The sequence below is a fragment of the Argiope bruennichi genome, chromosome X1 (genome assembly GCF_947563725.1).
Source record: "Argiope bruennichi chromosome X1, qqArgBrue1.1, whole genome shotgun sequence".
NCBI lineage: Eukaryota > Metazoa > Arthropoda > Arachnida > Araneae > Araneidae > Argiope > Argiope bruennichi.
In genome coordinates this window covers 122804927-122829467 of record NC_079162.1, presented here as the reverse complement: position 1 = coordinate 122829467, position 24541 = coordinate 122804927, and the positions used below count along the sequence as shown (strand labels likewise).

The 24541-nt window shown below is 26.1% G+C and overlaps 1 long non-coding RNA gene across 1 annotated transcript; it reads right to left on the bottom strand.

Annotated features, from left to right (window-relative positions):
- Positions 1-293: 293 nt before the first annotated feature.
- On the bottom strand, positions 294-5827 carry LOC129959158 (uncharacterized). Its single transcript, XR_008783415.1, has 3 exons — positions 5772-5827; positions 1921-1979; positions 294-658 (listed from the first exon to the last, which is right to left on the bottom strand). It is a non-coding gene; the product is annotated as an uncharacterized LOC129959158 (long non-coding RNA).
- Positions 5828-24541: the final 18714 nt, after the last annotated feature.

The window sequence follows — 24541 nt, the reverse complement described above, 5'->3', positions numbered from 1 at the left end:
ATACACGTCAATCATTGTTTTTAAACATTACCCAGAAGCATGTATTATTTATCAATTAAAGTATATTATATCCATCAGCATGTGGTAAAAATCTACCGATGCAAATTATTACAAGTCAGTGCTCAATATTCAATACATAAAAGCAATTTTTCAAATACAAAAACACCACCAGAAACAGAAACATATTTAGTTGCATCAACATCAAAAAGCAAAAGTCAGGATGAGAATTATCAAAAATTGCATAGCAGCTATTAAATAACATTATGCAAACACTTTTATGCAGGATGGAATAAACCTCTAGCTATTGCAATATTTTCATGCACATGATGTGCATATTGCTATTCAAATTTAAGAATTCCAACAATATAATATACATTATACTAATTAGTAATGAGCCACATAATTAGTGTGAAAATGCAATAATTAAAAGAAAATACAAAATGAAAGCAATCCTACAACATTCAAAATTACTCTGTATAAGTAATTAAGACTTCTGCTGCATAGCAAGCAAATAGTATTAAGACTTCTGCTGCACAGCAAGCAAATAGTTTGGTGCAACTGTTTAGTCAGGATACATTTCATTCATTTCAAATATACGCATCTTGCATTTCTAGGCAGTCAATCTTCTTGCTCCAAGAGGAGTGAAGTTGTGGATACCCTATTTTGAGAGTTGTTAATTTTAGAATAAAAGCCATTCAACTACATATAAAATGTTTCGGAACTTAAAAATTGCTTTCCAAATGTAATTAATATGACTTCTGCAGAGCAAGTGAAAAATATAGTGCATTTGTCCAGTATCGATAGGTTATATTCTGTTCAAATATACAAAACTTATGCACAATTCTTCTAATTCTAGACAAATACTTTCTGTCACATGAATCAAATTACTGTCTATTTCAGTACTTCCTGAATCAATTTATTTCCATCATTTAATTGCATGAGATTTTTTCCTGAGATGAAGAATTTGTAAATTATTATCAATCCTCAAAGCAAATCAGAAACTAAATCACTGAAGGAGGAGGAAAACGAAGACTTTTAGTGCTCCAAAACATCTCTATAAAGATAATAGCACAGTGTATTTTTTTAAAAAAGTAAACACAAAAAGAAAATGTTAATTTTTGATTCTTGATATTTATCATAAAATAAATACCAAGAGTTCTTGGCTATAAAGGATCTCAAAAAACACTTCTGAAGAATTTTTAGACAGAAACATTGATTTGAAAAAGCAATTTACTAGTGTCTGCACAATAAATTTCAACACATGCTATCAACTGTATATAGTAACAATGAACTGAAGCAATAGTCTTATTGAAATCCGTAATTAAATCTTATAAACGTTCATTATCAGTTTTTGAGACTTTTTCTATTATATTAAGGTATGCAACATTTTCCACTGAAAAATAGTATATTCTATAATAGTCTTAGATATAAACTTTTAGTTTCATTACTTTTTTAGATTATAATAATTTGCAAATTAAATATCAATACGTACTGGAATGGTTGTTTATGAGCTAAATGGAGAATCATATATAACCCACTAGGAAATAAATTACATCCATCCACCTGTGGTATTTTTAAAACATTCTGATGCATTAAATTTACTTAACCTGTATTTTAAATCTGACATTATTCATTCTCTAATATAAAATGATCTCAAAATAATAATATTTATATACATTATAGTATTAATTTATTGAGAGCACAAATATCACTTATTTAAATTGCACAAAATTGTATTTAAATGTGAAAAGTCTAGATTTAATTGTGTTTAAAAATATTTTATAATTTTGCCACCAAGAAGCAAATGTCCAGTAAAAATTTGGGCATAATATTTGGGGCTTTAAAAGAATATGGATACACAGTAAAACAATGCAAAATACCATTTTTAATATTTCAGACAAAAAATAATTTACTACTTACCACTGTTCAACATACAAAATACATCAGAATATTCTCAAGTGAAATCCAAAAGTAACCGTCTGAAATAGAAACATTACAATCAATATGAAAGAACAAAATTATCATAAGGAGCATGAAATATAAAAAGTGTTAGAATATATAAGTATTTAAAGCAATTTACCTCAAAACTATATGCATAACAAAACTACATTTTATATTCCCTAACCAATATCGAAAATATGCCATTCAAAGAGAAGAGAATAATCAAACCAAAATTTCATAATATAGCAAACAGATACATTTAGTAAGAATTTGCATTCAGTTAACTGGGTTTAAAAGAATAGAGAGACACAGCACATTAAATAAAAGCAACCATTTTGAATATTTGAAATAAAATTTATCATTAACCATTGCTTAGTACTCAAAACGTGTTTAGAATATTCTCCAGTCAAATCCAAAAGTACTATATGAAATAGAAAGATATTATAATATATATAGAGTTGAATCAACATCAAAGAGCAAAATGATTATGAGAAACATCAAGAGCCATCATAACAGCTATTGAATAACCTATATTATGATACTTTTAGACAGATTAGAATAAACCTTTAGCTATTACAATTACATGCACATTGTGTACTTAACATTTATATGGAGTGTCAGATTAATAAGATTTTCAGTGATGTAATATGAATTCAAACAACTATACATCAACTATTCAGTGCAAGTTTAATTCAGGGAAAATACAATACACACAGCACAAAAATATACTTTGCAAATCCAGGAAGGGAAAACTTCCCATTACATGAACAGCAAAATCAAGAGAGTGCAATCACAATAAACCTTTAGTTCACAGGCCCCTTCTGGACTGAAATTATTTGTTACAATGACCCATTTCAGTACTTCCTCAAACTATTTATTTGACCTATCTAACCCGATGAGATTTTTTTTCTCAGATGAAGAATGTTTAAAAAGAATACAAATCTCAATTTTCAAGAGAAATTGGATACTAATTTACTAAAAAGGTGACAAAAGAAGCTCTGTAATCCCCATTTTCATCTTTATAAATTTAATCCACAGTGCATTTATATATCTTGAAAGCAATACCAGACAAAAATGATGCGTTGCATTAAATGCATTCAGTCGCATTAAAATAAATACCAGATCTTATCATATGGCGATTCCAATAAAAGTTGCAATATTTTAAGTCACATCTTCTAAAAATACATTTAATAGGCACTATTGTTATTAAAAATTTTTTAAAAATTAAATACTATATACATGTGAAACAAGAAAATAGAAACTATCTAAAGATAACAATTTCAATATATCTTAGAATAAAAATAAATAATTTCATCTGAAGTAATATATGTGTAGTTTATAAAATATGGCAAGATCTAAAAAAAAAAAACTCTAGATTTATTAGAAAATAGACGTAAAATATACTTAATGCAATTTACTTGCACAAATCATTAAAAAGAAAAACTTTCTATTTCAAGCAAAATATGTGATTAAAAGGGGAAAAAATCTTCAAATCAATCAAAAAATTACTAAAAATTTATTATATGATTTTGTTGCATGTTTATGGTGCACTGATATTTATTGTAAAAAATAAAAAAAAATCAGTAAAAAATCATTTCACAATTATTTAAAAAATTCTGAACTAATTCAACAAATTGATGAATAGCAGAATAAGATTTTCATCATAGGCAGATACAATTTTACATCCTAATGAAAGAAAAGTGCAGAAAATACAACTTTCTGAGCATGGTAAAGAAGACATATTTTCATACTTTTTACTCTCTGCCTATAAAATTTACCTTTATCTTTACCTAGAGAAAGGCATTTAGCATCCTACAACGAAAAAATAGTACTTTTTGAAAAACTTTTAGACATAAAATATTGATTTAAATACTTAATTTGCATCATGATGATTTCCACAATAAATTTCAATACACGTCAATCATTGTTTTTAAACATTACCCAGAAGCATGTATTATTTATCAATTAAAGTATATTATATCCATCAGCATGTGGTAAAAATCTACCGATGCAAATTATTACAAGTCAGTGCTCAATATTCAATACATAAAAGCAATTTTTCAAATACAAAAACACCACCAGAAACAGAAACATATTTAGTTGCATCAACATCAAAAAGCAAAAGTCAGGATGAGAATTATCAAAAATTGCATAGCAGCTATTAAATAACATTATGCAAACACTTTTATGCAGGATGGAATAAACCTCTAGCTATTGCAATATTTTCATGCACATGATGTGCATATTGCTATTCAAATTTAAGAATTCCAACAATATAATATACATTATACTAATTAGTAATGAGCCACATATTTAGTGTGAAAATGCAATAATTAAAAGAAAATACAAAATGAAAGCAATCCTACAACATTCAAAATTACTCTGTATAAGTAATTAAGACTTCTGATGCATAGCAAGCAAATAGTATTAAGACTTCTGCTGCACAGAAAGCAAATAGTTTGGTGCAACTGTTTAGTCAGGATACATTTCATTCATTTCAAATATACGCATCTTGCATTTCTAGGCAGTCAATCTTCTTGCTCCAAGAGGAGTGAAGTTGTGGATACCCTATTTTGAGAGTTGTTGATTTTAGAATAAAAGCCATTCAACTACATATAAAATGTTTCGGAACTTAAAAATTGCTTTCCAAATGTAATTAATATGACTTCTGCAGAGCAAGTGAAAAATATAGTGCATTTGTCCAGTATTGATAGGTTATATTCTGTTCAAATATACAAAACTTATGCACAATACTTCTAATTCTAGACAAATACTTTCTGTCACATGAATCAAATTACTGTCTATTTCAGTACTTCCTGAATCAATTTATTTCCATCATTTAATTGCAAGAGATTTTTTCCTGAGATGAAGAATTTGTAAATTATTATCAATCCTCAAAGCAAATCAGAAACTAAATCACTGAAGGAGGTGGAAAACGAAGACTTTTAGTGCTCCAAAACATCTCTATAAAGATAATAGCACAGTGTATTTTTTTAAAAAAGTAAACACAAAAAGAAAATGTTAATTTTTGATTCTTGATATTTATCATAAAATAAATACCAAGAGTTCTTGGCTATAAAGGATCTCAAAAAACACTTCTGAAGAATTTTTAGACAGAAACATTGATTTGAAAAAGCAATTTACTAGTGTCTGCACAATAAATTTCAACACATGCTATCAACTGTATATAGTAACAATGAACTGAAGCAATAGTCTTATTGAAATCCGTAATTAAATCTTATAAACGTTCATTATCAGTTTTTGAGACTTTTTCTATTATATTAAGGTATGCAACATTTTCCACTGAAAAATAGTATATTCTATAATAGTCTTAGATATAAACTTTTAGTTTCATTACTTTTTTAGATTATAATAATTTGCAAATTAAATATCAATACGTACTGGAATGGTTGTTTATGAGCTAAATGGAGAATCATATATAACCCACTAGGAAATAAATTACATCCATCCACCTGTGGTATTTTTAAAACATTCTGATGCATTAAATTTACTTAACCTGTATTTTAAATCTGACATTATTCATTCTCTAATATAAAATGATCTCAAAATAATAATATTTATATACATTATAGTATTAATTTATTCAAAGCACAAAGATCACTTATTTAAATTGCACAAAATTGTATTTAAATGTGAAAAGTCTAGATTTAATTGTGTTTAAAAATATTTTATAATTTTGCCACCAAGAAGCATATGTCCAGTAAAAATTTGGGCATAATATTTGGGGCTTTAAAAGAATATGGATACACAGTAATTCAATGCAAAATACCATTTTTAATATTTCAGACAAAAAATAATTTATTACTTACCACTGTTCAACATACAAAATACATCAGAATATTCTCAAGTGAAATCCAAAAGTAACCATCTGAAATAGAAACATTACAATCAATATGAAAGAACAAAATTATCATAAGGAGTATGAAATATAAAAAGTGTTAGAATATATAAGTATTTAAAGCAATTTACCTCAAAACATTAGGCATAACAAAACTACATTTTATATTCCCTAACCAATATCGAAAATATGCCATTCAAAGAGAAGAGAATGATCAAACCAAAATTTCATAATATAGCAAACAGATACATTTAGTAAGAATTTGCATTCAGTTAACTGGGTTTAAAAGAATAGAGAGACACAGCACATTAAATAAAAGCAACCATTTTGAATATTTGAAATAAAATTTAATTTATCATTAACCATTGCTTAGTACTCAAAACGTGTTTAGAATATTCTCCAGTCAAATCCAAAAGTACTATATGAAATAGAAAGATATTATAATATATATAAGAGTTGAATCAACATCAAAGAGCAAAATGATTATGAGAAACATCAAGAGCCATCATAACAGCTATTGAATAACCTATATTATGATACTTTTAGACAGATTAGAATAAACCTTTAGCTATTACAATTACATGCACACTGTGTACTTAACATTTATATGGAGTGTCAGATTAATAAGATTTTCAGTGATGTAATATGAATTCAAACAACTATACATCAACTATTCAGTGCAAGTTTAATTCAGGGAAAATACAATACACACAGCACAAAAATATACTTTGCAAATCCAGGAAGGGAAAACTTCCCATTACATGAACAGCAAAATCAAGAGAGTGCAATCACAATAAACCTTTAGTTCACAGGCCCCTTCTGGACTGAAATTATTTGTTACAATGACCCATTTCAGTACTTCCTCAAACTATTTATTTGACCTATCTAACCCAATGAGATTTTTTTTCTCAGATGAAGAATGTTTAAAAAGAATACAAATCTCAATTTTCAAGAGAAATTGGATACTAATTTACCAAAAAGGTGACAAAAGAAGCTCTGTAATCCCCATTTTCATCTTTATAAATTTAATCCACAGTGCATTTATATATCTTGAAAGCAATACCAGACAAAAATGATCCGTTGCATTAAATGCATTCAGTCGCATTAAAATAAATACCAGATCTTATCATATGGCGATTCCAATAAAAGTTGCAATATTTTAAGTCACATCTTCTAAAAATACATTTAATAGACACTATTGTTATTAAAAATTTTTTAAAAATTAAATACTATATACATGTGAAACAAGAAAATAGAAACTATCTAAAGATAACAATTTCAATATATCTTAGAATAAAAATAAATAATTTCATCTGAAGTAATATATGTGTAGTTTATAAAATATGGCAAGATCTAAAAAAAAAAAACTCTAGATTTATTAGAAAATAGACGTAAAATATACTTAATGCAATTTACTTGCACAAATCATTAAAAAGAAAAACTTTCTATTTCAAGCAAAATATGTGATTAAAAGGGGAAAAAATCTTCAAATCAATCAAAAAATTACTAAAAATTTATTATATGATTTTGTTGCATGTTTATGGTGCACTGATATTTATTGTAAAAAATAAAAAAAAATCAGTAAAAAATCATTTCACAATTATTTAAAAAATTCTGAACTAATTCAACAAATCGATGAATAGCAGAATAAGATTTTCATCATAGGCAGATACAATTTTACATCCTAATGAAAGAAAAGTGCAGAAAATACAACTTTCTGAGCATGGTAAAGAAGACATATTTTCATACTTTTTACTCTCTGCCTATAAAATTTACCTTTATCTTTACCTAGAGAAAGGCATTTAGCATCCTACAACGAAAAAATAGTACTTTTTGAAAAACTTTTAGACATAAAATATTGATTTAAATACTTAATTTGCATCATGATGATTTCCACAATAAATTTCAATACACGTCAATCATTGTTTTTAAACATTACCCAGAAGCATGTATTATTTATCAATTAAAGTATATTATATCCATCAGCATGTGGTAAAAATCTACCGATGCAAATTATTACAAGTCAGTGCTCAATATTCAATACATAAAAGCAATTTTTCAAATACAAAAACACCACCAGAAACAGAAACATATTTAGTTGCATCAACATCAAAAAGCAAAAGTCAGGATGAGAATTATCAAAAATTGCATAGCAGCTATTAAATAACATTATGCAAACACTTTTATGCAGGATGGAATAAACCTCTAGCTATTGCAATATTTTCATGCACATGATGTGCATATTGCTATTCAAATTTAAGAATTCCAACAATATAATATACATTATACTAATTAGTAATGAGCCACATAATTAGTGTGAAAATGCAATAATTAAAAGAAAATACAAAATGAAAGCAATCCTACAACATTCAAAATTACTCTGTATAAGTAATTAAGACTTCTGATGCATAGCAAGCAAATAGTATTAAGACTTCTGCTGCACAGAAAGCAAATAGTTTGGTGCAACTGTTTAGTCAGGATACATTTCATTCATTTCAAATATACGCATCTTGCATTTCTAGGCAGTCAATCTTCTTGCTCAAAGAGGAGTGAAGTTGTGGATACCCTATTTTAAGAGTTGTTAATAAAACAACATTTTGTGTCCTGGTTGATAGATTATAAATTCTTTACACAATATAAATCTTTTTTTAATACATATTCTGTGCTTTTAATTGATAAATTTATTGTAAGGTGGAATTTCAAATCAAAAGTCACTTATGAACCTCATTTTATGTATTATTTTGTTTCTGAATCTATTACAAACTAATACTGCTGTTGAGACCAATAAGTAAAAAGGAGATTTCCAGCCAATTATTATACTAATTTTTGTCCCACTTTCCGACAGATTATCCTGCAGTTTAAGCTAGGAACCCAGTTCAAGATTTCCCTAGTACAAGAATAAGTCTTGATTTTTGAATAACCTAATCAATTTTATTTAATTTTAAAAAGTGACAGAATATTTATGTTAATCTTTTCTCTGCTCAATGTTTATTTGCTACCAGAATGCAGATGTTCCGAAATCTAAGCATTTCAATTGTGCATGATAAATCAAATATATATAATAACCTAGCTCTTTTGTTAATTGATATCTAATTTATTTGATTTGTAGAACTGTTGAGACAGCCTGTACAAAAAGTGTTTAAATTGCACTTTGAAAGTTTCATAAAATGTAATCTCCTACGTGGAATGAATATTTTGATTTCATTAATAATCATCTTTATATGATCAATTGATTAATGATTTCTAGGAATGTATGTAATTGAAATTTAAAGTATGAATTTGTCCAGGATATTTGCTTAACCCTAATATTAACATTAAGATTAAAATGTTTTTCTTCTTAAAATGTTTCTCTTTTGTGTTAACTTTGAAACAATCCCAATGATATAACTGAATAATTGGCTATTCAAATAATGTTATACGAATATGACGATGACCTAGAATGATCCGATTTTATTAAATAATGTTTTCTTGTTATATAAATGCTTATTATTATTATTATTTAAATGCAGGCTCTGTTGTTCTTTCTTTAATACATGAGTGTCTGAGGTTGCCTATTATAAGAATCTTAGATGAATTTAAAGTGACTTAACCATACTCAAATGAACATAATGAAATCAACTGAAAATTTTATTAGACAATATTGAATTGCTTGATAAATATAAAGTTTAAAATCCTGATACTTATTCTCCCCAAACTAAATCACAGTCTGTTCTCAGAATCAAATTAGTTGTATAATGCTATATTCCAATATTTCCTCAATCAATTTATTTCTCTGATATAATTTAATAAAATCTTTTGTTGGGTGAAGAATTTTTGAAAAGGACACAAATTTCAACTTTTAGCAGAAATTAAAAATCAGATATTAAGACATTGAAAGATGGAGCAAAAGATCTTTTTGTAAGGCCTGCTAAATCAGCAGAAAAATTTCAAAAATTTGACATAAACCAAATTTTAATATCATATAAGAAATAAATAAGGCAAAAATGAGAAGTGCCTTGTATTACAACAAACAATTTACTTAATTTGTTTGAAAATTTGGCTAAAACAAGCAAAAAGTAAAATAGTGGTAATAATGCCTTCCTGTTAGTAATAGAATAAAGGTTTCTACTAGTCATATTTATCAGAGATTCAAAACCTTTTCCTTCTAAAGGAGCTCTCATATTACGAAGAATTTCATGAAAGGAAAATATACAAACAAATATCAATCGTAACACAAAATAATGATACAAAATAAAATTATCAAAGCCCATTTCAAAATATAGAATATAAAAAATGAACACAAGACAGGCATTTTTCAAATTTTAAACTCATTCGAATTATTTACTTTCTGGACTAAAGAGCAAATTTTTAAAAAAAACATATTAAAAATATCTTTAAAACTACCAAGAGAGACAAAATTATACATATATGTATAGTAACACAAAAAATTCTTGATGGCTATACAGAATAAGGTAACAAAATGTATATATTTTAATAGTTTTTATCCACTGTTGTGTGTAAATTGCCATTAAAAAAATTAAATCAAAGATTATAAATATATAGATACATGCAAAACAAAATACTGAAGTCAAAATTTTCTAGATCCAGGTTAAAAAAACATTTTAGTGAATAAATTATTATCTGTAGTTGCTATGGAAATTAAGAGACAACTACAGAGTTATAGATATATTATAAAAAATTACAAAAAAACTATAAAAATTGCTGAAAATGCCCTCTTCCCAAATCTTTGTTAGCATCAGTAATGCTAGTATTCCAGCATGAATGAAAAACTTTGCAGTCACTCCTCATAATAAAAAATGTATATGGGACTTTGTTTGATGTTAAACTGAGCAATAATTATAAAAAGCAAAAATGTTTGCTATGTAATGGAAACTTTTTTTTTAAATGTCTAACAAATTGTGTAGATTAGTTTGATGAACAAAAATATGTTGTGTGATTTTAAAAAGTTATTACATTTTTATATTTATCAATAATAAATGCATGTTAAATAATTTTGAATTATGTTTGAAAATATTTGTTTTAATTAATAATTATTCTTTGGAAATAACTACTCTTTAAGAATTTATAATACTATGTCATATACAAAATATTGGTAGGAAGTTCTACTAATGACTGGAGAACAATATTAGTGGGTATGTATAATGAAAAAGAGAGACAGAACCAACTTAAATATCACATCAAAGTTACAGAAAATTTTAAATGAAAAAAAAAATTATTTTAGAAAGTTTAAGTACATACAGCACATAGATAGTAACAATGAGAGAAAAATGTATATTACAGTGTAGTAAATAAAATAAAGAACACAGCCAATAAAAAAATTTTAAGTTGAATATGCTATTAAATTAAATGCATACAAGAATGCATTTGCACCATTTTCTCCAAAGTTCAACACTATATGAAATTAAACAAAATTAATCGAAAAGAGAGAATGTGCTGAATAGTAAACAATAGCTCAAACAAAAATGGGGGGGGGAGGGGGATATTTCCAACTCACCAGCATGAAATATACAATTGAAGGCTTATATGACAGGTGAAACAAAAGTCAAATTTAAAAATCAATTAACATTGTTTCTGATAGTGGTATAAAGTCATATTATTAAAACAAAAACTTAACGAATAAAACCTCATTAATTCCTTTAAAACTGATCTGTCTTTTCGCAAGAATGTTCGCGATATAAATGAAAGGGATTAATAATCTTTTACAAATCAGGCTTATTTATGTCAACAAAAAAGAAAATACATTTGTGCACATTTAAAACTGATAATGAAAATTAAATAAAAGATAGGAAAATGATGTACGCATTCACATGCCATTCCAAAACCAAATTTAGGCAAGGTTTAGGAATATGGTTTGATTTATCGTTTTACAAACGTTAAATAGAAGCCACAATCGAAGAACTCCGCATCAGTAAGTATGATTATTTACAATTACTTTGACGTAGCCCATTTTTAAGGAACTATTAAATAAATCTAATTTTAATATCACAGTGAAATTAAAGAAGGTAAAACATATATATATGTCGTAAATGTATCATGCACTTCTTATTGAGAAATAAAAATTACTTACATTTAAAAATATACACAAATGATATATTCATACAATTTCTTCATGGGAAAAGAAAATATATTTAAGAAAATAAATTTTTAAAAATAAAAGAAATGAAATATCTTCATTTCCTTTTCAGCAAAAATACCTTTCTTAAATTTTCAGTTCACTTCGCTACTCCAAAATCTAATACGCGTCAGTTTTCGCACTATATATTTATTAATTGATTTTTACATTTATAAAAATCCTCTTATTATCTTTTCCTTCTTCCCTAGAGAAAAAATACAATAAATTAGGAGGAATAAATTTAATGAAATGACATTTAATAGGAAAATCATTTATTACATTCAAAATTTCTGGTTTGTCCTTTATAGCATTTCTTAAAACTAACTGCAAACCTCACCGTAAATTGTTATTGGTTACCAAAACACGAATATTCCAGAGAAGCAAGATGAGAAAAAAAAAAAAAAAAAAAAAAAAAAAAAATTGAAAATGCTCTACAAAACAAATCGTTGGAACTAGAGCTATCATATTTGAAATGTAATTAACTGTTGCAAGTGCTCATTAAGAAAAGATTTCTCAAAATTTTTATCGGACATTTAATTACAAATTAATCGAAATGTTTATGTTTTTTTCTTCCATTCAATAATTGCGGAGTATACCAAGAGTCTCTTTACTCTAATTTCAAATTCAGAAAATTAGTTGTTCTATGATATCAATTTTAGTTTCATATAATTATTCTTTTATTTTGAAAAGTTTATATAAATATTTTTAATTATATATTATAACAGAATTTTTAATTATTTTGCCAGCTGTATTCATAGATATGCGCGTAGAGGCAGTTCGATTCATGTTTCCATACGCGTTATCACTGCTACATAATTCAGAATAAATATTAAAAAGAAAATAAAGATAAGCGAAGCAGGCCGAAACCATCATTATGCTATGATATTTCAAATTTGTGGTTCCACTCTTCTTTCATTTTTTGAGATGATGAAGTTTTTCTATAAGTGCCTTACTTTTCACTCAATTTCTGAACTTAATACAATCATTTTGAATTTTCGCATATCCGGATTGGTCTATTTCTGTTTCATTCGAATAATTGTAATTTTATTATATGAATAACTATCCAAAATAGCTTTAATTTGAATATCATATGGAGCTGCCATCATAGAATTAACTTCCCTCTGCAAATATTATCAGCATTGAAAATAATAATAGATCAGAACTTTATAAATGGCAAATGGTATTTTAATGATAATGCAGAATAGTTTCTCTTTTAGTCATATATCTGTTTCATTTGCTTCAATGATATGTATTACAAATACATTCATTCCTTATTTTCTACATTAAATATCGGATTTTCTTTTGTGAAAGATTTATTTCAATCGTATAGATATTGTTAGCTGGGACATAAAATTTACTTTCAGTTTCGAAAAAAAAAGAAATGCTTATATTCCAAAAAAATGGTTTCTTTAAATTTCAGTTCTCAGAATGCTTTTGAACGACTGTATCAATGCATTTATCAGTTTGTGGCTTATCAATTTACCAGCACTTCCGATTACAATGCCCGTTGAAAATATTTTGATAATATAGACATTTTATATAATTTTTGATTGATAGCTCAAAAATTTCTATACATATAAGTTAAAATCAGAATGCTGCTTTCATCCTGCTTCAAATTTATGAAAATTTTAAAAGCGAATTATTATTATTATTTGTGTTTCTTTTGAAGCTGAATATAGCAAAGTAGGTAGTATTAGCCAGTAGATGGTAGCAGTCTTGTAGTAGGTAATAAGATGACAAACAGACTTCATTAACTCATTTATAGTTCGAGACGCTAATATGCCAATAGGTCACATGAATGAATTTAAGGTTCTGATAATTCTGACAAATGGAGTCTTTAAAAGGAAAAGTAGATTTATTCACATAAATTAATATGCTTGTTATTTTTGATTAAATCTCAAGTGTTTATGCATGAAAATAAGTTATTTGCAAGAGTTTGTAGCTTTTTTTAAAAGGCCAGTTCCTTTCAAAATATATTCACTATGCTACTATTTATTAACATATTACGAAATTTCGTAGTTTGAATAAAAATTCTTTTTGATCCTTTTCTATGTTTTTTTTTTGTGGGTGGGTGTAATTTTGTTTTTATAGCTAATTTATTATATGATTTGAATACTTGTAAGGATATTTTTCGGAACTCTGTGTTATAATCTTTGATTTTGCTTCTAGTTTTTTCTCATTCTTATTCTTCTCTGAGCCTAGAGAAAAGTCTCCTATTTTCTGGGGATATAACTGAAGAGGACAATGATATATCTAGACTGACGAAGCTGCAATGGCTGCAGAGTGCGTAAGATCTGAATTAATGATTGACTTGTCAATTACAAATAAAATCACGTACTCATTATCAGTTATGAATAGTTTTTGAAAGCATAAAAATTCCTGAATTGAGCTCTGCTGAGTGACACATCATGAGAAGAACATTTGATATTTGTATCCTCCCTCCCATGAATCAAATAAAGATCCACCTTCACTTTTTTTATTTCTCATTTGATTCTTTTTCCCCATTTTGTTAAAAGTCACTCACCAAAAAAATGATACATCAGTAAATCTTTAAGATACAAAACAGAAAATTACAATCACAAATTTTGAATGATACAGACATCAAGCCGATTTTTTAATTGTACTTTTCTCAGAAATATCATTTTAGTAGTGTCCATTTTTGAAACAATGAAGAGTCATTAGTAGTAGAATGCTCTGGATACTGTTTTTAATAAACTTAGTTTTGAAAGAAAGACGAATAGAGAAAGAAATTTTTCTTCTACATTACAAATCTAATATATATAAATATTTTATAAAAAGATTAAACTTTAAAAAGGCCCTTAAGAATACAAATTTTATTTCATTATCTAAATTTTTCAAGTAAATAAATAAATAAAAACATACTAAAAGTCAAAAGAATAATTCTTGTGAAGTAATTGCATTTGAATTCAGAATGAATTAGACTACCATCTAAAGTGATAAAATAGTTTCAAATAATATTTTTTAAAAGAAAATAATTCTTGATTAGTTCAATATTTTCACAATTTATAAAACACAAAAACAGCATAAAATAAGAGAAAAATTTCTAACCTTAAATTATTGAAAAAATAATAATTTACAAAGTCGCAACATCAAATTGTTGTAAATTATATAATAAATAAATATACTCATAAATTAAACAGCTGCAACAGAAATTCTAGAAATTGCATATTAATATGAATATGACATATTTTAATAAGTCAAGTTTTTAAGGGCTAAATAAGACATGAAACCAAATTCCAAAATACAAACATTTTTAAATATTTTATATTAAAAGGTTCCTGTATGGTAAAAAAAAAAAAAAAAAAAAAAATCCTTAAATCAAAGATATTCAAGAAAATCTACTGCAGATGTGGAGCAAATAAATAATTGTCTCCACAAATGAGTGGATCATCTTGCTGTTAAAATTGGAGGATATTCTTTGGGTTCAAAAAACATTTATTCTTCAGATTCAGTATCCCTTAGGAGAAAAGCTGAGTTGAGAGACGTTTTCAGCATCAAATATATACGATGCAAGTGAAAAACCTAAATTCAGTAAAAGGAGACGAGAAGAATAATCCTGAAACAGAAACACTTATGAAAGGCAGTTCCACAGCAAAAACTCAAATCCCATCATACAAAGAAACATTACAAGTAAAATTTGCAAAGCAATTAAAAATAGACAAAACTGAAAAATATAAAGACACATATATGAATAGATTTGCTAAATATTTATGTCTTGTTTCAAAATGTATGAAATAAATGAAAATGATAAACTTATATAGATCTTACGGAGATCTCATATTATTTCCCCATAAAATAAGAAATAATGAGTGCAATTATGAACAGAATATAAAAAACAATATTATTACAGTATTTTATCATAGTGAAGAAGCAATCATATTGTTGACATGATAGAGATAAAATAATAATTGTATAAATCATGATTTCTTTATTCCTACAAATAAGGAAGACTATTATTCTTGCCACTTTTGAGAGTGAATAATCAAATTTTTAAAAATATGCACCTTTTAAGAAGCAACTTCTGAGAAGATAGAACAAAAATTAATAACATAATAGTTTTGATAATAGAATTATAAGCTACAATGAAATTCACTATGTTGAGCAAAATTTATACAATATAAAATAGAATATTACCAATATTTGTTGAATATTTTTCACAAATCTTAAAGCAAAATTTTTTTAATTTGCATGTTTATTATGAAAATGCACTTTTAATGCCTTCTTAAAAATATTTTGTTGTACTATAGTTCTTATATTTATATATATATATTACCAACTCACTAACATATTAATCCCTTGTAAGAAAAAAGAAACTTAAGGATCTAAGTTAAAATATCAGAAACATAAAAAACCTGCATGTTTTATTAACAATACAAAGATTTCAGTTTCATTTAATATTAAATTCTTACAACTGTTTAGTTTTCTCATCAAGAACGCTCAGCAACACATTAAATTTTGTCAGCAAAGTAAAATATTTGGATCATTCACTTTGTTGACAGAAAGGATTAGTTTTACATTCAGGTTCAAATACTTATTTTTCTAAGAAAGATTCCCTTTTTATATAAAGACACCAAGAAACCAAATTGTAATTTTCTCTGCTTTATATTACAGGCAGTAATTTCTTCAGTCCTCTCTTCTTCCAAAAACAAGCAATATTTTGAATGGAGAAATGTTGAAGAAATTATATTGTAATGTTTATTGCATTACTTTGACTTTTGAATCCATTAACTATACACAGAATTCACTTTTGAAGTCCTCAATAAATTAAGTTCTTAGATTCAAAGGCATATTGTTAAAAAAGTTTATAAACTTTTATATAAAAATTACTTGCATTAAACATACCAAAATAATTTACTACTAATAATGTTCAAATACAATAAATAGTTTGCATTTCAATAAAATACATTTAACAGATAGTATTATTATTCAATTTTTAAACAATAAGGACATGTTATATAAAAATTATAGAGATTATCAAAAATTTCTCAAGATAACTATTTTAATATATCTTAGAATAAAATTTCACAATTTCATTTGGAGTGAGGGTAAGAAAAATAGCATGTGCATTATACAAAATTGGAAGAGCAATTATTAGAAGACATAGGTGACTATATATGCAGTTTACTCACAAGAATGATTCAATAAAAACTATATATGATATAAATCAACATTTAAAATTAGTCATTAAAAAGAAAACATTTCAAATCATTCCTCAAAACCTTTTTACATAAATATATTAAACATTGTAATAAAAAAAGGAGGCAGACCAAAATTTAAGACAATCGGAAAGGTTTAGAATTGATTCCAAAAATTATGATAAGATCTATCTTTGTGAAGGTGCTGGAGAGGTTGCTACTTTTTATTATCAACTATCTGTCTAAAATATTAACTAATAATTTAACTAGAGAAAGACATTAAACCTCCTCCACCATGAAATAACACTTTTTAAAAATATTTAGACACATTATTATCCTTTTAATAATTACTTTTCATTATGAATATTTGCAAAATGAATATCAACACATATTAGAATAGCCGTTTAAGAACTTTATAGAGAATTTACTAAAAATGATAAATTAAAATTTCTGAAGTCTTCTGTTGCAGCAGATTTATGTCATTTGTAACTCACATTATTCATTTTCAAACATAAAAGAGTAGTTCATAAGTATTAATCCAATAATAGTCTCAAGGCTAAATGTAAATCCTTTATGCAAGGTTTTTTAAAAGAATAATGCTTATATGTTCAAAAATATTTTATAATTTTCCAACAAAAAACTATTTGAATTTATAAGTAAAATTTGAATTTGAAAAGAACTTGGAAGAATAGAAAATTTAATGCAAGCTCCATCATTAAATACAACAGGTAAAATTAAATTTATTACTTGACACTGCTCAATTTTCAAATTATGTCAAAAATTTCTTGACTCAAGTCCAAAAGTATCATCTGAAATATAAAATTATAATATGTTATTTCCATCAACAACAAAAGAGAAAATTACAATGAGAAATAAAGAGCCACCTTTGCAGCTATTAAAAAATTAACATTATAAAATTTTTAAGTATAATGAAGTAAAAGCCTTGGCTGACAGACATTTAAAGCACGTAGATGTGAATATGGTTTTCCAGGTTAATAAGAAAATTCAAAGATGTAATATGAATTAGAATAATTGGTAATGAGTGATTAGAGTGGAATAATAAAAAGAAGAATGAAACCAATCTTATTAAATTCCCAAAACTAAAGAAAATTAAATAAATAAGTCATTTGAAACAACTCGTAAAAACTATAAGATAATATTAAGTGGATGCTAAATAAAAAAAGGAATAAAACAGAAAATAACTATTCTGAGATATTTTATAATAAAAACAAACAATTTCATTTCAAGTGAGAGTAAGTGAAATAATTTAAGCAGTAGTCAACATATGAAGGAATGAAGAACAATATTTAATAATTATTAGAACATACAGTTAAAACATATTTCATACAATCTACTACCAAGAATGATTCAATTAAAATATAAATCACCAAGCAAAACTATATGAAAAAAAATTTAATAAAATACTGAAGTAAAAATAAAATAAATGAAATTCAGCATCACCTCTAAAGTTTTAAATACATTCTACTAATTAACCATTCTTGAACATTTATAAAAGTATCTATTATTTATCAACGAAGTATATTACACCCAGCATAATGTATTTAAGAATATTCTAAGGCTAAAAAATTTATAGAGCCGGCACTTTAACTGTGAGAAAATTCATTCTCAAATATAAAAGATTTCCATAAATATAAATCAATTAATATTTCCCAAGTTGAATCTGACGCTGATCATAAAAGCAAACTTCTTTTAAAACAAAATTGTGATTTAATGTGAAAAGTTGAAATCTAATGGTGATAAGGAAAAAAAAAAAAAAAAAAAAAAAAAACTAATTGTGAAGAAAAAATATTTTAACTCTGTTCAAAAATATGTTATAATTTTGTAATCACGATATTTATACCCAAGAAGAAATTTTATATTAATAAATGAGCATTAAAAGAGCTTACAGGCAAAGCATATTTAATGCAAGCGAATATTTTAACTATTCAAGTAAAATTCAGTTTTTTTTACTTATAAATGTACAATGCATAAACATGTCTGAAATTTCTCCATTGAAAAGCAAAAGCATCATCTAAAATAGAAACATAACACAATATATATAGTGCATTAATATCGAATGGCATAACAAAATGGACAAATATTAAAAGACATCTTAGCAGCTATTAAATAAACGAAACTGAAATGCAAGCACAGCAGAATAAAATTCTAGCTGTTATATAATTTCCATGGCAGAGTATACTTGATGTGCATATGGTTATTCAGATTAAAAAGACTTTGAAACATGTAATATGAATCACAGTAGTTAGTAATGAGCCATTAAATGAGGGTTAAAATACAATAATTAAATGAGAAGTTAGAATAAAAGCAATTATACTACATATAAAATGTTCCAAAACTTAAAAATTGCTATCCAAATGTAGTTAACATGACTTCTGCAGAGCAAGCAAAAAATATAGTGCATTTAGCCAGTATCGATAGGTTATATTCTATTAAAATATACAAGAATTGTGCATAAGTTTTTAATTCTAGACAAAAAGTTTCTGTCACATGAACAGCACAGTTGTGTGTATCGTATCATAAAAATACTCTATTAGACACATGAATCAAATTATCTGTTCTATATCAGTACTTCCAGAATCAATTTATTTCTATCATGTAATTGAATGAGATTTTTTAATGAGACTAAGAGTTTGTAAATTTTTACAATTCTTAATCATCATAGCAAATCAGAAACTGAATCACTGAAGGAGGTGGGAAAAGAATACTTGTAGTGCTCCAAAACATTTTTATAAAGATAATAACACAGAGTATTTTTTTTATTTTGAAGTAAACACAAAATGAAAATGTTAAATTTTCATTCATCCTCTCATCATAAAATATATATCAAGAACACATAACAAAAAATGTTAAACACATAAAAGGTTAAACATAAATTTGTCGGGCAAAAATAAATAAATTCTTTGCTATCTAAAACACTAAAAATTTAATTTTGAAGTTTTTTGAATTGCAAGAATAACTCGGTACATATTTCATACTGCCTCTTTGAGATAATAACTCTAGTGTTTCAATAAACAGTGTATAAGAAAGAGGGAACTGAAGAAAAAAATCTTTGAATTCCTTCTCCATATTTTCCAAATTTTTACTCCCTCCCTCATACATTTGATGAACAAAGCCTTACAATGAAGCTTTCAATTTATAGTATCCAGTGTCTGGAGGAAACAGAAACCAAAACGTTTCTACAATTTTAAGAAAATTAAGCACTTTTCAAGACTATGTACAAGAGCAAAATTTTAATTCCAGCAGAAATTATTTTACACATTAATCAAAGTACTCAAATATTGCCCAATTTTTGTGAAGATGGTAGAGAGCAAGCTTTCTCTTACTTTCAACTTTTTGCCTCTAAAATTTTCTTTTAATTTAACTAGAGAAAGACAGTAAACACTTTCAATAAACTTTTAGATATAAAACGTTAATTTGAATACTCAACTTATTAGCATCTTCACAATAAATTTCAATACATACTACCAGCTGTATGCAGTAACAATTATATGAAATGATAGTTTCACTTCAGTCTGTACTTAAATCAACCAACATTCATTACCAGTTTTTCAGACTGTCTATTGAATTAAGAAATGCAACATTTTATAAAGGAGAATAGCATATTCTACAATACTGTTAGATATAAAGTTTCGTTTCCATTACTTTTTTTATATTATAACAATTTGCAAATTAAATATCAATACATACTGGAATAGTTGTATTGATATTTAATTATATCTCTTATATCTTAATATTAATCTCCATAGAACTAAATGGAAACTAGGAAAGAAATTACATCCATCCATGTGTAGTAGTATTTCTAAAACATTCAGATGCATTAACCTGCATTTTAAATGACATTTATTCTGTAATAAACAATGATCTCAAATTAATATTTATATACATTATAGTATTAATATATTCAGAGCAGAATGTTACAAATATCACTTATTTAAATTGCAAAAATTTTTATTTCAATATGAAAAGTATAGTTTTAACTGTGTTTAAAAATATTTCATAATTTTGCAACCAAGAAGTATATGCCCAGTAAGAATTTGCATACAATATTTGGGCTTTAAAAGAATATGGATACACAGTAAATAAAATGCAAGCTCCCCTTTTTAATATTTCAGTTAAAAGAATTTACAACTTACCACTCCTCAATATACAAAACCTATCAGAATATTCCCATGTGAAATCAAAAAGTAACTATCTGAAATAGAAACATAACCATCAATATCAAAGAACAAATTATCATAAGGATTATGAAACATAAAAAGTGTTGAATACATAAGTATTTAAAGCAATTTACTTCAAAAAATGATGAATAACAAAACTATATTGACTAACTAATATTGAAAATAAGCCATTCAAAGAGAAGAGATTTACCAAACCATTGAAAAGAAATATTTGAAATAACAAATTTATTAAATATTGCAATAAAAAAAAGTTATGAGTAAAATTTAGTAACACCCCAAAAGACTGAAATTCATTTCAATAATTATCACACAACTTTTCAAAGAATAACAAAATATAATTTTCATTATCAACAGAAATGATTTTATATATTTATAAAAGAAAATACTCAATTACTGATGTATCGTGGTAAAGATTGTCGAGATTTTGCATTTTCTTAACTCCATGCTTAAAAAAATTTAATTTTAATTATTTAGAGAAAGACATTGACCATTTCCTAGTAGAAAGTAACACTTTCAAATATTTTTAGACATAATTATTTTTTTATTTCAGTACTTTACAACATGAACATTCACACAACACATTTCTGCACATATTGGAACAGGTGCTTTGAATATTATGGAGAATTAACACTTACTAAATAATACAAAAAATTATATAAAGCACCATCTACTAGTTCTAAAATCTCCTGACCCAGTAAATTTAATTCATAAGTATCGTAACTTTGCCATCATTCTCAAACATAAAAGAGATGTTCATGAGTATTAATCTTATAATATTTAAGAAATTGAATGTTACAATGATCAACGATGCAAGCATTCTTAAGAGAATTGAGTTTTAAATGTGATCAAAATCATTTCAGAGTTTTGAAACAAAACTTTTATGCCTAGAAAGAATTAAAAAAAAAAAAAAATTGGTTTTTATAGTACATAGAGCCATAGCACATTTAAAGCAAGCTATCATTGTTAATAATTAAGTAAAATTTTATTTATTAATTACCACTTGCTTAATATTCAAAATACATCGAAAATTCTTTGAGCAAAGTCCAAAAACATCACTTGATACAAAAATAATATATTTAATTCCATTAGCATCAAGGAACAAAATAATAATAATATCAAAAGACCTCCCCAACAGCTATAAATATACAGCATTCTATGCAGAACGAAACAGAATTCTAGTTGATATAAAACTTTCATGCACACAGTATACTTGATGTGCATATAGTTTTCAAGTTAAAAAGATTTTAAAGGATGTAACATGAATTCAAAAAATTAGTAAAGAGTCATGGAATGAGTATTATGATGCAATGATAAACAGAGAAATTAGAATGAAAGCAATCCTTTCACATTCAAAATTTTGGAAATTTCAAAAATCTCTTCCCAAATCTAATTAAAACAATTTCTACAAAGTAGACAAATAATATGATCAGACTGGCTAGTCAGTTTAAATACACACATCACATATATTATACTGTGTGTTGTCAGGAAGGGAACACTTCCTGTCAAATGAGTAGCAAAGTCAAGAGAGTTTTGTCACGATAAAACTAGTTCACAGACCGCACATGCAATCATATTATTATTTATAACAGACTAATATTAATTTTAAACAGACAAAATTTTGGAAATATTTATAATCTCTTCCTAAATCTAATTAAAACAATTTCCACAAAGTAGGCAAATAATATGAGACCGGCTTGTCAGTTTAAATACACACATCACATACATTATGCTGTGCATTTTCAGGAAGAGAAAACTTCCTATCGAATGAGTAGCAAAGTCCTGAAAGTTTTATCACGATAAGACTGTAATTCACAGACCCCACATGATCAGTTACAGCATCAATTTCTAATATTTTTCTACACATTTTTTCTGACTTATCTAACCTGATGAGAATTTCCCCTCACACATAAAATCTTTAAAGAGGAAAAAATCTTCCCCAGTGAAATATAAATAATGAGAAATATCAATAATAAGCCAGTCAGAACTAAGCCAGCAAAAGATTTAACAAAAGAAGGCTTGTAATCCTAATTTACACCTTCTGATGGATAGTTAATTATACAATACATTTATTTACTTTTTTGAAATAAACACCAGACAAAAAGTTCAATCTGAATTGATTCACTCACTAATACCAGAACTCTTTAAAAACCATATGGAGATTAGAATTAAGTTACAATATTTTAATTCTCATCAAATAAAAATATATTTTAAACATTTTTTAAAAGTATCTGTATTTTTCAAAAAAGTATATTATATCCAGCAGTATGTATTTGCGAATATTCCAAAGCAAGAGTTTGAATTTTGTCACAGTTAAAATACATTCTCAAATTTAAAAACAGATTTTCACAAATATCAATCTATTAATATTTCCTAAGTTATATCTGACGCTGATCATGAATTTCAACTTTTTTTTTTTTTAAATACAATTGTGGTTTAACGTGAAAAAGTAGAAATCTAACTATGTTAATTTAATTGTGTTCAAACATATGTTATAATTTTGTAATCAAGATACTTATCCCCAAAAAGAATTTTTATATTAATAAATGAGCATTAAAAGAGCTTGAAGGCAAAGCATATTTAATGCAAGCGAATATTTTAACGATTCCAGTAAAATTCAGTTATAAATGTACAATGCATAAACATGTCTGAAATTTATCCAGTGAAAAGCAAAAGCATCAACTATAATAGAAACATAACACAATATATATAGTGCATTAATGTCGAATGGCATAACAAAATGGACAAATATTAAAAGACATCTTAGCAGCTATTACATAAATGACACTGAAATGCAAGCACAGCAGAATAAAATTCTAGCTGTTACATAATTTCCATGGGCATAGTATACTTGATGTGCATATGGTTATTCAGATAAACATAACGAAAGACTTTGAAACATGAATCACAGTAATTAGTAACGAGCTATTAAATGAGGGTTAAAATACAATAATTAAATGATAAGTTAGAATAAAAGCCATTCAACTACATATAAAATGTTTCGGAACTTAAAAATTGCTTTCCAAATGTAATTAATATGACTTCTGCAGAACAAGTGAAAAATATAGTGCATTTGTCCAGTATTGATAGGTTATATTCTGTTCAAATATACAAAACTTATGCACAATACTTCTAATTCTAGACAAATACTTTCTGTCACATGAATCAAATTACTGTCTATTTCAGTACTTCCTGAATCAATTTATTTCCATCATTTAATTGCAAGAGATTTTTTCCTGAGATGAAGAATTTGTAAATTATTATCAATCCTCAAAGA